At 42.6% G+C, this 16,455-nt stretch overlaps 1 protein-coding gene across 6 annotated transcripts in view; it reads right to left on the bottom strand.

Moving 5' to 3' along the window:
- The window catches only part of MAP2K5 (mitogen-activated protein kinase kinase 5), a 300,226-nt gene that overhangs the window by 16,002 nt on the left and 267,769 nt on the right, over positions 1-16,455 (bottom strand). For 2 of the 6 annotated variants that reach the window (XR_011648445.1, XR_009185129.2), the window contains one exon: positions 7,366-7,492. The exons of the other annotated variants lie outside the window; for them this stretch is intronic. The gene's annotated coding sequence lies outside the window, so the exon portion shown is untranslated. The remainder of the gene's footprint in view (positions 1-7,365; positions 7,493-16,455) is intronic. 6 annotated transcript variants of the gene reach the window in all.

Raw genomic sequence — 16,455 nt, 5'->3', positions numbered from 1 at the left:
TTGTAGTCTAGGAACTTTCCTTGGCACATTCATGGCTATTTGCTCCACTCAGAAAATAACAAAACTTTACCAGTTTGAAGTCCATCCTAATTACTGATTCAAGGACAAAACGATCATATGTTTCAAATTTGGACATTTGTAAGAAACATTATTAAGTAGTATATTTCCTGTTTGGTAAAACTGTTTCCCAATCTAGAGGTACTTTACATATCAACGCATCCCTAATTTGACATCCCATTTAAGACCAAAAATCTAGGAGTTAAACTTTAAAAAAAAAGCCTTTTAAGGACAAGGAAATATTTTAATGTCCAGGCACTAAAACCTGAACACTTTACTTTTAAAATGTTAGTTGCTTAAGTTTTAGTCAAGCCAATTTTCTTATATTTTAGATTTAATTCTAACAAACCGAGTTCTGTGGTATCATAATCTAAAATAGTCTAATATTAATAGTAGGGGAAGGGGGAAGGGCCAGTAGATGGAGGAACAAGGGCAGTAGCAAGAAGAGACACTGAAGAGCAAAACAAAAGAACAAAAACAAAAAACAAAAGATGCTAAATCCTGATGCATATATTCTGTTTTAAGAAGATAGGGAAGTGTATAGTATCTTTAAGAAGACATCTTCTTTGCAGTTTTTTTACGTTTTGATTTTATAAAGAGTAAGCTTCAGTTACCTGAATAATTGCTTTCTGTGGAACAGCTCATTCACTGGTGATGCTGGGTAAGAGGCAGGCTGCCGTAATGAGTTTTGGAATGTTAGTAGTAAGCCCGGTGAAAGCTCCTATCACCATCAGCACTCTTCACCCAGCCGCATTCTGTTACGCTCGCCAGGCAGCACCCAGTGCTGCTGCAGGGGCAGAAAAGCCTTCAGAGCCTCTGAATTCAGGGAAGACATATGGGGCCACTTAGGGCCCAAGTTTATCTTAGCTTCCTCTGCAGGGAGTTTGATTACTTGTAAGATTTATGGTCAAAACCGAGGGAAAAAAGAAATACTTCACAAAGCAGATTTATAATCTTTTTTTAAAAATAAGTAACATTAGGGATGACATCCTATGACATAATCTTGGAATGACTGGAGGGCAACTCAGACACTCAGTGGGAAGTTTCATATTTTGGGGTTTGGAGCATTTTGTACTTGCAAAGGTCAGGTAGGAAAGGACCAGGGAAATGAGCCAGAGAGGCGGTCAGAGAGTGAGTGTCAGCTGGTTTAATTTTCTGTGTCAACTCTGAAAATTAGATAAACAATGACAAACCAGGCTTTTTAAATGAACTTGTCACTTCTGGTTTTCTTGATAGAGGGTAACATTTTTCAAGTCCTGGTCACCCCAAAGACAGATTTAACTCTTGAGAGGTTAGATGAATGTTTTAAAGTCCCCTCATGTGAAAACAAAAGGTTTAGTCCAAACTTAAACAATCTTTAAACAAAAAGCTAATTATCCTTGAAATTTAAATACTCTTTTCCTAACAGTTATGGGGATTTTGCCTAGCATCAAAGGCCCAACCTTTTCCAGGAGAGTCAGCAACTTCCTGGTTTTTTTCTTTCCACCATCTTTTTCCCTCCCCAGACCAACTCAACTCTTCAACATGGTTCCCCCTGATATTTAACCTCCTTTTACAAGACTGTCTTTCAACTGTTGTTCAAAGTGTTGCAGCCACGATATGCCCCAGGTAGTAAGGGGGGCAGATCAGTGAATCTTTCTAACAGCTGCCCTTAATGGTTTTGCTACAAGGATACATATTCAAAGTTAAAAAAAGTAGAAAGAAATACATCCATTTACAGATGCCCACATTTAAGTAGGGTTTTTCATCCCACAAAGTGCTTTCATGCTCCTATCTCACTCTAGAGTCAGATGACTCCATGAAGTGGCTGCATAGTATTACTCCTATTATCTCCAATTTGTGGATGCAAAAACTAGGTCCAGTGAAGTTAAGTAATTTGGCCAAGGAAGAGCTGGGATTTGAACTGGATGTTTAGTTCCAAAGACTGTGCCTTTCCATTATAATATGGTAATAACAGTGATGTTGTAATAGCTAACAGTTATGAGCACCTATCCTGTGCCAGGTACCGAGCTAGGTATTTTTATCTACATTATTTCATGTGATTGCCAAATGCCCGATCATAAAGTAAACTTAGCCTATTTTATACACAAGGACACTGCACCTCTCAGACTGTAAGGATACTCCCGGCTGAAGCATTAGGGTTGGGGCTTGAATCCAGGTTCTCAGGCCCCTGATGTCACACTTTCTTCATACTCTATAAACGGTAGGCAATAATTGGCAATAATCCAAGAACAAGCTCACTGTCTAACAAAGATGCAGATGCCATAGTGTGCCCCAGATAAAGAATGGACTAGAAGAGTTAAAGCCCTCTGATCCAGCCCTAAATTATGGTGCCCTCCCTCCATCCCTTGGTGAGAGGGTGCTAGGTGGATTCTAAGAGTTCCATGGATTTCACTTTCTACAGTTTCCCCCTAGCTCTGTTAACTTGGTCTTCTGTGAAATAAGGAGAAGAGTACTAACATAACCTCACAGGGAGACTGCGTGTGTGAAAATTTCTAGCTCAGAGGCCATCATGGAAACTCACGGAAACAGTTCTGGAGCAGCGACAAGCAATGGCCTATAAAATTTTTTTTTCTTTTTCTTTTTTGAATGTGTCTGGCCCGCCTCACAGCTGCACACAGGTGGGTGCTGGACAGCCATTTTCACCTGACTTCAGACAGTACAGAATTCGGGGCCCTGCTCTCCATCTATTAAGGCTCCTCCTCACTCAAGGAACTGTACTTCTCCTGAGCCTCAGGCTAAAGAGCCAACTCACTCGCCATCTAAAACAAGAAGCAGACTTCTCCTGGGTTCAGAATTCCATGTAACTAAAACACAAACAGAAAAAAGGAACCACAACTGTTGCACTCACACACAGCCTATAGACAAGCCAGCAGTGCCCTCAGACAGCATTTCAAATACAGTTTATTAGTGTGTGATATGAAAAGGGTATTTTTATTGCATGATATAATGCAATGGGACCTTGGGCGCTCTGTGGAAAGACCTCACACTCAGAAGTGTAATGAACCCATAGTCCCCAAAACATTATACTGTACATTAACCTATCATTAATGGCACATTAGGGCTAGGGGCATTGCACGCTTGCCGGTCAGGGCTCCATCAGGACAGTGTGGAGAAAACCACACAGTCTTTCCAGGCTTAAAACAAATAGAGAAAATAAATATTCCTGATGTCTACAGGCAGCTTTAAAGGAAGTTCAGTCCTAGCTCTGCCTTGCAATTTCCAAGCCTGCCTTTTTAAGAGAAGAAGTGAGACACATGACCAAACAAAGGGAGAAGAAAACAACCTGCTCGTAGTTTACACCCAGCCATTGGCACTGCCACCTTAATGCTGGCTTGGCAAGGTCATGAGCAGATGGTACCTTTGGCAGCCTAAAAGCTGCCCAAAGGACAGTCGGGCCCAGAGCACAATATGAGGAAGTGAAAAGGGCTTTCAGGATTGTGTGGCCACCTCTTTCACTTTCAAGACAGGGAAACCAAGGCTTGAAAAGATGGGGAAGAGACAACCTGTTCCACAGAAAAACAGGGAAAGGACATGAAAAAAATTTCAAATGGCTAATATATGTGGGGGAAAAAAGCTCAACCACATGCTTAATAAAATAAATACAAATTAAAACAACTAGATAACTGTTTTACCACTGATCAGATTGGCAAAGATTAAATCTGATGAAGAAGTGAAGGGACACACATCCATACAATGGAATACCATGCAGCCATTCAAAAGAATGAGGGAGACCTTTTTTGCCAATACTGAAAGGCTTCAAAGACATATTAGAACAATAAAGACTTAAAAAATTCTAGAAGAATACAGAAATTACTAACAGTGCTAATTTTTGGAGACTGGGCCTTGGGCTCTAAGAAGAAGACCAACTTATTTTATATCTTTCTGTACTACTTGACTTAAAAAAATTTAATTCCCCCCTCCCCCGAGTCCTGCTGTTTTTTGCTGTGTCCATTCTCTGTGTGATCTTCTGTATCTATTTCTCTTTTGGTCTTCTCTTCTCGGTTTTTCCCTCTAGGATTTCACTGGGATTCGATCCTGGGGACCTCTGATGTAGAGGGAGGTTCCCTGTCACTTGTACCACCCAAGTTCCTGGTTTCTGTTGTGCCTTGCCTTGACTCTCCCCTTTGTCTCTCTTTTGCTGCATGACTTACTTGTGTGGGCACTGGCTCACCGCGTGGGTATGCAGCTCCCCATGCGGGCACTCTTTTTTTTTTTTCCTTACCAGGAGGCCCCAGGGATTGAACCCAGATCCTCCCATATGGCAGGTGGGAGCTAATCACTTGAGCCACATCCGCTTCCCTGTACTACTTGACTGTTTAACCATGATTATTAAAAACTAGTTTTAGAAAGCAGATGAAGAGGAGGGCAGGAGCAAACATTTTTTGCAACCTATTCCTTTCCAATTACTATGCTAAGTACTTATGTCATATATATATCTGGGCAGAGAATGAGGAGGTGGGGGAGGAAAGCAAGACAAAAGGCCACTGGCTGTGGCTGAGAGTGAATCAAATTTCTGAAAATATCTGTATCACAAAAGGGGAGGGGGTTGAGGGATCCCACGGCTACACACACTGTTTAAGTAAATAATTGTTGGTAGCCAGGGCTCGCACATGAAGGAAAGTACTTCCCTAATTAAACACGAATCAAAATCAAAGGAAACCAAATGCCATTCCATGGAGATGTAGGCTGCTGCAGACTAGCAGGATCCAAAGGTGTGGGTGGGGGTCTGGGAATGACCTGGAGCCGTCCCTACCTTAGCATTGTGCAATGAGCTGAGCCAAGGCTCTCCCACAGCTGCAGAAAGTTTGGTCTCTTTTTCTAATTAGTCCATTCTTCCCAATGAAAGAGTCTTGTTATTTTGGATAACAGACTTTGCAGAAGCATTTTAAAATACTAGATTTTATTTGTCCTACGGTCTGCCAATACATGCTGTAATTAAAATGTTGATCAGTAAACAGTTTAAATATATGACAGACAATGCAGTTCAAGCCTACAGTTAGGTCAATATGTGATTTAGATTTGCCATTTAAAAAAATCTCATTTAAATTTTGCATACATTAATCACTACCACACTTCAAGGTTCTGATATCCACCTGACTACAATATTAAAATAAAACTTGCTGCCCCAGGGAAATCCTACTTATTCTTAATTGTTTCGAGGCTTTGATGGGCTTTTAATCTAAGATTAATTTATGCAATTTTAAATAACTCTTCTTATGATTAATAAGCTTGAAAATTAAAAGGAGTCTAAAGCAATTATAATGAGCATTTGGTCATAACCTCATTAGAAGAAGGAGTGAAGGATACAGCTTTCGAATTCTTACAAGACTACAATTTAAGGTTACTTTTAGAGAAGTCAAACATAGTTCCTGAAATTGCAAAGGCAGGTTAGCATAGGTCAGTGTTAAAATGATGGCTAGCTAGATTAGCATACTAATGATTTTCCCTGATAGTGAGAGAAAGGACACTGAAAGGAAGAGGCAGAAAGAGAGACAAATGATGTGCTGCCCAGAAGCTACGGGGTCTGAACTTGGTCTTCCATTTTTTGGCTAGCGACCTTCATGGAATTTCAGAAAGAGCTGAAGGGTTAGGACATCCCTATTCAGACATCAGTTTCAGCCAAAGGCTGGGTCCACCCGCAGCTCAGCAGAAATCAGCCCGTGTAACTGGCTTCCTGTCCGTCTATTGTGATGTAGCTTCAGCAAGTTTCTTCCCTGTTTAAGAACCAACAATAGTTGCCTGCTGCCACACTCACCAAAATGCTTCCAGATCATATCTGTCCCACCCAGTTTACTTTACCCCCACACTTTCCAAGGATCTTCTTTGCTTTGGCCAGGGTGGGCTCCTTCCTGTCCTCAGTTCCCTCTGGTCTCAGCCTGAGCCTTTTTCACCTCCTGGAACACCTCTCTTGATGTTTGCAGTGATGATGATAATAATGCTTACCATGTAGTGTACACATTTCACGCTGGACACCATACCAAGCATGTAACATACTTCTGTATCACTTGATTCTCACAACTCTTTGTGAGACCCCATTTTTATAGGTAAGGAAACTGAGGCTGGGAAAAGTTAAAAAACATGGTTAGGGAAGCGGACTTGGCCCAGTGGTTAGGGCGTCCGTCTACCACATGGGAGGTCCGTGGTTCAAACCCTGGGCCTCCTTGACGCGTGTGCAGCTGGCCCATGTGCAGTGCTGATGCGCGCAAGGAGTGCCCTGCCACGCAGGGGTGTCCCCCGTGTAGGGGAGCCCCACACACAAGGAGTGCGTCTCGTAAGGAAAGCCGCCCAGCGCAAAAGAAAGTGCAGCCTGCCCAGGAGTGGCGCCACACACAGGGAGAGCTGACACAACAAGATGACGCAACAAAAAGAAACACAGATTCTCAGTGCTGCTGATAAGGATAGAAATGGACAAAGACGACTCAGCAAATAGACACAGAGAACAGACAACCGGGGCGGGGGTGGGGGGGGAGAGAGAGAGAAAAAAAGCATGGCTAAAATTGAGGCTAGTAAAGGCAGGGAGGAGAAAGGATAGAAGGGCTAGCCCTCTCCTGTACCACTGCTTTCTTATTCCCTTATTTGGTCAAATTTCTAACAACAATCCTACAAGTCCTGCTGGAGCCTAGCTTCCTTCCCAGCTACTGCAGCCCCTTGGCCACCCTTTGAGAGCTCACATCATGCAAGTCAGCAGCATTCAGCTCATCCCACCTTCTCCAACTGGTTCATATGGGTGCGTCTAATCTATCCACAGGATTGTGAGCTCCTTGAGGTCAGAGATGTTTCTTATATTTGAACCCATTACAACAACCCACAGACCTAGACAAGGAAGACTTGCTGATGAACTGTTTCACAATAATACTCTCCACAGAGATGCTCATTATATTTATCAATACTAGAGGTAAGACAAAAAAAGTTAAGGTTTCTATCGAAAGGAGGAATAATCCACAGAGCACCCCTCTCCCTGCTGAAAAACTACCAATGCAGCAGACACTAGGTGCAAACACCCAATATGCATATACTTTGTTCTGAGGCACATTAAGCTTGCTAAAGCATATTTATCTTCTAAGAACCTACTAGCTGGAAAGGCCCAGGAGCATTAGACAGATGAGAAAATCCAAAGAGGCTGAATGATTCAGTGCCTCACACATGTCTAGCATTTTCTACTTTACAAACACCCTTTCAAAAACTCTATCTTATTTGAGTTAAAAAAAAAACAAAACATGAAATTTCTGGGAGGTTATCACTGTCTTCATTTTACAGATGAAGAAGCTGAGGCTCAGATAAGCAAAGTAAATAGCTGCTGAATACCCAGTTACTTAGAGGCAGAGTCTGCACTTGAAACCATATCTTCTGATACCCAGATCAACACCCTTTCCAGTTTGCCATGTTGCTTCTTGCTTCACAGTCACATGACAGATTTTTGTTCCATTTCTTCCTATGAGAGTAGGCCAATAGAGAAGAAAAAATAACAACAACAAAAAAACAACAAATTAACGCTGATAGTTGTGCCAGCTTCTAAAAATGACAAACAATTGCCCTGGCCATTATGAACCTAAACACAATCTCATGCACAGCACTTCCCTATTCAAAATCCTTTTATGACCCGTATGGGATACAGAATAGAGAACCAATCCCTGTGTGCAGCTGTCATGGCCCTTCAAGATCTGGAGCCCATCCTCGCCTCCCCAGACTTCAGGCATGTGGCATGGTTGTGTATCCACACCTGTGCTCCTGCTGGTCCCACTCCAACACACCTGTGTTGGGACAGACATTCTGCTGGCTGTCTTCCAGCCCCAGTCCTCCCTCTCCCTTTCTAACAGATCCCCATGTCTGCCTGGCTCCCTATTCTGTGTCATCAGAAGGCATTCAGGAGAAGTTGGCTTCTGTTTCTTTTTGTTCTTTTGGCCATTTATTCAACAGAGATTATTATAATTATTTTTAAAAATTTATTTCTCTCCCCTTCCCCCCCCCCGCCCCCCGCCGTTGTCTGCTCTGTGTGTCCATTCCCTGTGTGTTCTTCTGTGACTGCTTCTATCCTTATCAGCAGCACCTGGAATCTGTGATTCTTTTTGTTGCATCATCTTGCTGTGTCAGCTCTCTGTGTGGGCGGCGCCATTCCTGGGCAGGCTGCACTTTCTTTTGCGCTGGGTGGCTCTCCTTACGGGGTGCACTCCTCGTGCGTGGGGCTCCCCTATGCGGGGGACACCGCTGTGTGTCACGGCACTCCTTGTGCACATCAGCACTGCACATGGGCCAGCTCCACATAGGTCAAGGAGGCCTGGAGTTTGAACTGCGGACCTCCCATGTGGTAGGCAGACGTCCTATCCATTGGGACAAGTCCGCTTCCCAACAGAGATTATTAAACACCTACTTTGTGCCTTGTACTGTGCAAGCTTCAGGGGATACAACGGTTATATTAAAGCCTTGCTTCCTCACCAGACTGTCAGCTGCAGGAGGACAGGTAAGTGTCTAATCAACCTCTGTATTTCCTACAGCTGTACAATTCAAGTAGTTGGTCTGTGAACTACTTGATATTGGTTTGCAATGAGATAAGAAGCTGTGACACATAGCTTCCTTCATTGAGAACATTTTACCAAGAAAAGAATGACAGAATGCTTTGAGACATGCTTGATTACATTCTGGCACGAACTCCTTACCTTCTATCAACCCCGACAGTCGTGCCAGCTCGTCTACAGCTTACACTTTGAATAGCACTAAACTACAGGACCTAGCAAAAAATATACTCTGCACAAAGAATGTGGTCAGTTAAAGTTGATGAGTTAAAAGACATTTCTAGGAAGCAGTGTGGCTCAACTGACAGAATATCCGCCTACCACATGGAGGGTCCAGGGTTTGACACCCAGGGCCTCCTGACCCGTGTGGTGAGCTGACCCATGTGCAGTGCTGATGTGCACAAGGAGTGCCATGCCACGCAGGGGTGTCTCCCGTGTAGGGGTGCCCCGCATGCAAGGAGTGCTCCTTGCAAGGAGAGCTGCCTGGTGTGAAAAAAGCGCAGCCTGCCCAGGAGTGGTGCCGCACACACAGAGAGCTGATGCAGCAAGAGGACGCAACAAAAAAAGCAACACAGTTTCCTTATGCTGCAAAGAAGAATGCAAGTGGACACAGAAGAACACACAGTAAATGGACACAGAGAGCAGACAATGTGGGGGGGAAGGGGAGAGAAAAAAAAATCTTAAAAAAAAAAAAAGTCATTTCCCCAACATCTCTTGGAAGTTCATTATGGTAGGACTGGAAAGGTAGAAAGGTTTGCTGGACAAATGGCAGGAATATTCCTTGCCTACAGTTTTTCCATAAGATACTCATTAAAAAAAAAAAAAGAAGTAATAACTTATACCAGGTACAAAATGCTGGTAATTACTTTCCTCCTGTTTTCTTCCTTTTTTTACTTATTTTGAAATACTTACAAAATTGCAAAAATAACACAAAAATAATAGAGAACTCCAATATATCCCTACCCAGATTTACCAACTTTTAACATTTTGCCACATTTGCTCTATGGTTCTATCTTATGCTGCTGCTTCTACGCTGCTAATCTATCTATCTTTCTATCATCTAAACATCTGAGAGTAGACTGCATACATTATGCTCCTTTAACACTTGTTACTTTCATGTGTATTTCCTAAGAACAAGGACACACACTTATGTAACCACATTAAGTACAGTTAATAAATTCAAGAAATTGGCGGCAGACTTGGCCCAGTGGTTAGGGCTTCCGTCTACCACATAGGAGGTCCACGGTTCAAACCCCAGGCCTCCTTGACCCGTGTGGAGCTGGCCCATGTGCAGTGCTGATGCGCGCAAGGAGTGCCCTGCCACACAGGGGTGTCCCCCGCGTAGGGGAGCCCCACGCGCAAGGAGTGTGCCCAATAAGGAGAGCTGCCCAGCGCGAAAGTGCAGCCTGCCCAGGAATGGCGCCGCACACACGGAGAGCTGACAGCAAGATGACGTAACAAAAAGAGACACAGATTCCCGGGCCGCTGACGACAACAGAAGCGGACAAAGAAGACACAGCAAATAGACACAGAGAACAGACAACCGGGATGGGGGGGTGAAGGGAAGAGAAATAAATAAATCTTAAAAAAAAATAAATAAATAAAAAAAATAAAATAAATTCAAGAAATTGAACATTGATATAAAGCATATGGTCTATATTCCATTTTTTCAATTGTCCCATTAACGTCATTATCTCTTTAGTCTCTCATTCTCTTTTTTAAATTGTGGTAAAATAGCCACAATACAAAATTTCCCATCTCAAACACTCCCAAGGATATAATTCAGTGGCATTAAACACAGTCAACAATGTTGTTCTACCTTCACCACCATCCATTACCAAACTTTTTGGGGAGCAGATATGGCTCAAGTGGTTGAGTGCCTGCTTCCCACATTGGAGGTCTCAGGTTCGGTTCCCAGGACCTCCTAAAAATTAAAAAACAAACAGCAAGCAAACAAACAAGAAAACCAGTTCAGGGGAGGTGATGTAGTCCAGTGGTTGAGTGCTGGCTTCTCACATATGAGGTTCCAGGTTCAAGCCCTGGCCCGGGTACCTCAAAAAAAACAAAAACCAAACCAAACCAAACCAAAACAACTTTTGTATCACCCCAAAAAGAAATCCTGCACTCATTATGTTTCCTCCTGGCATCCTCTCCCTAACTCTCCCCCACCCCTGCCCCTGTTAACCTGTATTCTACTCTGAGTTTGTAGAGTCTATCTATTTTATACATGTGGACTCAAAAAATATCTGTCCCCTACTGCCTGGCTTATTTCACTCATCCTGATGTCTTTAACGTTCATTCTTATAATAGCATGTTTATCAGAACTTCATTCTTTTTAATAGCTGAATAGTATTCCATTGTACATACATACTACATTTTGCTTATCTATTCATTCACTGATGGTCATTTGGGTTGCTACCACCTATTGGCTATTGTGATAATGCTGCTGTGAATACTGGTATACCAGTATCGGTTCGAGTCCCTGCTTTCAATTCTGTTAGGTATTTACCTAGAAGTGGGATTGGCAGGTTATATGGCAGGTCTATGTTTGACTTTTTTTTTTTTAAATTTTTTCCCCCCTGCCCCTGCCCTGCTGTTTTTGCTGTCTGTCCATTCGCTGTGTGATCTTCTGTATCTATTTTTCTTCTTTTCTTTTCTTCTCATCTTCACTATTTTAAAAAATAATAGCCATCCTAATAAGTGTGAAGTGGTGTCTCATTGTTGTTTTCATTTGTATTTCTTTGGAGAACCTATTATTTTGTTTTGTTTGTACTGAGGTTCAGTCTTCAACCAGGCCACTCTTGCTGGGAGATGGCCAGAGAGTGTGTGTAGCTATCTGCTCGTGCCTCTACGACGGTTTTGCAGATGCAAGGTGAGGCGTTAAACGTGGAGGGGACCAGAAGAAAGGAGCTGAGCAAAGCATCCCAGAGGGGTTTCTTGGCCCCATAAGTAGAAATCGCTAAACTCCTACAAGTTTCTTTGTATTTAGTTTAATTTTTCTGAATGCAAGAAATAGTTTGACTTAGCTGAAATTCTCCAAACCACAGTTTCAATCCCCTGCCTACTATGCACCAACACACACAGAAAACACACACATATGTATCTGTGAGGTAGTGCCACAGAAGAGTGTGTTTTTCTAGGCAAGTTATTTACCCTCGCTAAGCCCCAGTGTGTGCATCAATGAAATGGGAAAAACAATAATCCTTTCAGTGTTCATATGACAGTTAGATGAGATAAGTGAAAGAACTCTGTAAACTTGTATGTTTAAAAAATATTATGGGGAAGCGGACATGACCCATGGATTGGGCGTCCACCTACCACATGGGAGGTCCGCGGTTCAAACCCCGGGCCTCCTTGACCCGCGTAGAGCTGGCCCATGTGCAGTGCTGATGCATGCAAGGAGTGCCGTGCCACGCAGGGGTGTCCCCCGCATAGGGGAGCCCCACGTGCAAGGAGTGCGCCCCGTAAGGAGACCGCCCAGCGCAAAAGAAAGTGCAGCCTGCCCAAGAATGGAGCGGCACACACGGAGAGCTGACACAGCAAGATGATGCAACAAAAAGAAACACAGCTTCCTGGTGCCGCTGATAAGGACAGAAGCGGTCACAGAAGAACACATAGCGAATGAACACAGAGCAGACAACTGGGGGAAGGAAGAGGAGAGAAAAAATAAAATAAAATAAATGCATGTATAACAAAGTGTGGTATACACACACAATTGAATATTAAAACATATATATTGTTTAATTTTTTAATATATATTACAATTAAAAAAGGCAAATGAGCAGAATCTTTTATTAATTCATCTGCAGCCCCAAGTTGGGTGCAATTATTCCCATCTCTTTCAAGTAGGTTCAGAGGACATAAATGGTAGTATGGAGTTTGGCTGGTGTGGCCATAACAGAGTTTGGTACTTTTCCTCACAATCCAAGCCATGTTTCATGTTTGTGTTCAGAAAGTAATAAACTCACATAAACACTCAAATGTCCTTCAAGGCCTGGCTCACATGTCATCCCATTCACAAAGCATCCCCAGATACCCCCAGCTGGAAGAAATCTTTCTCCAAACTCATTTTACCTGTTAGATTCATATTTCAATTCAAGAACCATTTATCGAGCATTACTCTTATGGCTAGGGATTGGGCTAGAAGCTAAAGATAAAAAGAAAAGTAAAACATGATCTCATCCTTTAGGAACTTGAGATCTTGTTTATGAGCTACCATTCATGTAAAGAAATTATCACTAAAAAGTGTGAGAAGAATTCTAACAGAAGTGCTTGCTAGGAAGAAAGAAGACATATAGGAGGAACCTGACTTAAGGAGGTCTGGAAATGCTTTTCGGGGCTGTGCCAGTTGGGTCTTGGGAGGCTAAGCAGAAGTTCACCAAGTAGAGTGATGAAAGGAAAAAGCACCGGCCCAGACATGATGGTGTGAAAATGCCTCACGTGTTTGGGGACTGCCAGCATTCTGGAGTGCAGCGTGCATGTGAAGTGGGCATACACTTCATGGGCATGCTTAGCTGTTTATATAGCTTCATCTTCCTCCACAGACGAAGTGGTTGGAGTCAGGACTCAGAACTGACTCGATGTTTCCTCAGTATCAGGCGGGATATTTTACATAGAGCAGGTACTGAACAAATAAAAACTTGACTGCACACTGAAATGCACACTTGTAATGATCGAAGAGTATTCTCTCCCTACCTCACAATGGTAGAAAAGGCTTCTGAAATATAAACCTGTACCAGACATGCAGGGGGTTATAATTCACTACCCCCCTAAAAACCATCCTTCTGTCTTCCTTTGGTACTTAACCCACTTTCTAGATGCACTGTTGCCTGCAAAGGAGAGCTGGAAAGGGGGCCATTTCCAAAGACAGGCAGGAAAGAAGAACGTGCCCAGTCAAAGCTCTGCTGACCTTCCTAACAAGGAGGTAGGGAAAGCCTGTTTTGGAGAAAACTTTCTAGCTGAGGAGTTGGTGCCTCAGGCTCTGCATAAACCAGCATTCTAGGATTGCCGATATGCCTTCCTGAGGGTTAGAATAAGAGTATTCCAGAGGCAAAGCTGTGGCTTAAAAAAAAAATCATGTTTAATTTAAAAATTAGAAACTGGAGCAGGCTGTGAGCACAGGGGTTGATTGAAACAAAATTTAAATTCCTGTCAAGCCCATTTAAACACGGGGGCCCTTCATAGACAATTAGCTGCTCCCTGTGAATACTGAATAAACTCAGGCCTGGTCACTGTGAGAAGAGAGGCGCCTACTGTGAGGCGCTGAAAAAAAAATTAACTAAAATCAGGCTCTATGAAATATTTAGCCTTCCAGTATATCACAGGGGTTTGGTTTGAAAGTGTAAACAAGACAGAAATCGATTCCTTGGTGCCCTCAAATCAATCCCCCAAAATGGTTAGGGCATCTGTTTCTGCTAAATTTTGTTTACATCGGCAGATTTGCCTTAATTGCAGTTGTTTATCTCTCATTGTCCCTGGGGCCCTAATCTCCCGATTACTAATACTTAACACTCATTTCACATCTAAAGCTACTTCTAATCCTCAACAGGTTTTGGGGGCTCTTAAAATTATAGAGACTGCAGAGGCGGGAGACACAGCCTCTTTGTGAAAGGAACATTTTCTGATCTACTACCAGCTGGGCCCATCATCACCAGGGATGGCTACAACAAAGGTGCTAAAAGGCTCTTCCACAATGACTGCTGCTCCACTGGGGGTTCAGAGGATAAAAAGAGCTGTGATGGAAAAATCTGAACAAGAGGCTAAAGCAGTCCAGCCAAATAAAGTTACTGTCATAATCAAATGCTGTCAATCGCCATGAAAATCCAATTAAAAATGTCTCAGCACAGCCCTCTTAAGTGGAAAAATGTACCCTATTTATAAAAATTTTTGTCAACTCCACACCAATCCCACAATTAGAAAGTCCTGTTATTAATTGAATCCACCCCCACCCCCAACTTTTAAGAGATGCAGGCCATTCAGAAGCCTTCTGAGGGAGCTGAGACCACATAGGCTATTGGTACACAATTAAGAGTTAATCGGGTTACATTTGAAAATTCCATTTTTATTCGTATCAAGGGAACCTTTGCACGAATAAATGAATGGCACCTATTCTCCTACTTCAGAATCAGTGACCATTTATATTTAGAGAACAGAGAAACGGTAAACCAGGATACTGGAAAGAAACTAGTCCATGCTCTGGCAAATGTCTCTCGGTAGACCAAGGCCTAATGTTTAATTCTAATCTTGAAAATTAAATAGAGGACGGAAGGCCTAATTGTCCCAACTGTCTTTCTGAAGTCTCTAAATGGCCCAAGCAAACCTCATATTATCTGCAGGCAAATTTGGCCCCCCAAATAACTGTGTATCTACAAAAGGCTCACTGAAATCACAAGACTCACGATCCCCAAAGGTCTCTCTAAAATCTGCTACAAATTAAAAAGCAAACAACCCATTAAACAAATCCAGCTGGTTACAACTGTAAATAGGAGGCTTCTAATATTTTTTACAGCCCTTGAAATTCCTGGTTAGACTCATTAATAATGGATAAGTATTGCATCTATTTATTGGTAAGTACTCACAGGAAAACAGCTTTACTACCTTCAACAGCAATTCCCAAATCCCAGGGACTAGGCTTCAAGATCCTTTTGTGCTTCCCCCACAAATGGCTGAATGTCTCTGGTCTTTTTCAACCCAATCCATTATTCCCAAGAGCTGGGGGTGGGGGGTGGAGGGTGGGTGGCGGCATGTATTTGATATGCTGATAAATACAGACCTTGGGGTTCCCTGCCATCAATCTAACCAGGCAAAGATGTGCTGGCTACATGTTCTAATCTAGGCTCTTTAATGACTTCTAGATTTGGAATTAATGGTTGGAGGTGAATTCCCAAATGGTCAGAACAACACACAACAAAGATTATGGGTGGTGCTGGTTGGTCACCTGTTTAACAATACTTTTCAGCTCTTCCCAAACAGTCAGGATGTACAGCTGAACACTGGTGCCCATTTTTATTGGCGCTGCCTCTGCTATACTGGTTGTTAAATGCTTTGAATATTATTCCTGAAAACAATGCAATACCTTAGAAATTTTAGTATTTTGGCACCAGATCACCTGTCACAGCAGGAAGTCAAACAAAGAAGGAAGCCAAACAAAAACTTTTCATCAGACAATGTATTCTACTAAGGTTATCCTAATTTATACTGTGTATCACAAGGACAGGGATTGCTTGTTCTTGAGTCAGTTTCCTTCAACTTAACTTATGTGTTCCTTGTCTTTATCTGTTAGGCATCTAGTGTAGTGTTCTACTGAACTGGATGAGAGAGAGTGGCACATGCAACTAGTAACAGTGACTTTTCTTTTAATTAGATCAGAGAATTTGCCTATCTGACAGCAGAAAAGGACCAAGCTAGGCACTGAACTGTAAGATCATGGTCTTCCCTCAAGGAACTTACAAATCTAGTTGGAGAAAAAGGCAGTAAATTATGAGTTTCACATCTGGCTTCCCCTTATAATCACCTGTAAAGTATAAAAATAAAGTAAAAAAGTACCTGCTCCCTGATCCAAATACCAAAGATTCTTTGATCTGGGTTGGGGATCCAGGTATTTCCCCTCTGTCCCCCACCTTGATTTTGATGAGTTGCCAGGGTTAAGAACCATTGTATTACACAGATCAACTTGTAGATATAGGATAAATATGTAATTAAGTGCTTTTCTAAGTTACAGAGAATAAATGATGAAGGCCTTCAGAGAATGGAGCAAGCAAGTACTGTGAAGCACTAGGAAGTGGAGAAAAGCTGCAGGGAGTAAGAGAGAGCCTTCAAGGACTCCGCCTTCAAGGACAGGGCAAAGGAGGGTATTCTAAGCTGGGGATATTATCCCCAACAACAG

Source organism: Dasypus novemcinctus, chromosome 3, assembly GCF_030445035.2.
Source record: "Dasypus novemcinctus isolate mDasNov1 chromosome 3, mDasNov1.1.hap2, whole genome shotgun sequence".
Lineage (NCBI taxonomy): Eukaryota > Metazoa > Chordata > Mammalia > Cingulata > Dasypodidae > Dasypus > Dasypus novemcinctus.
This window is presented reverse-complemented; position numbering and strand designations above follow the sequence as displayed.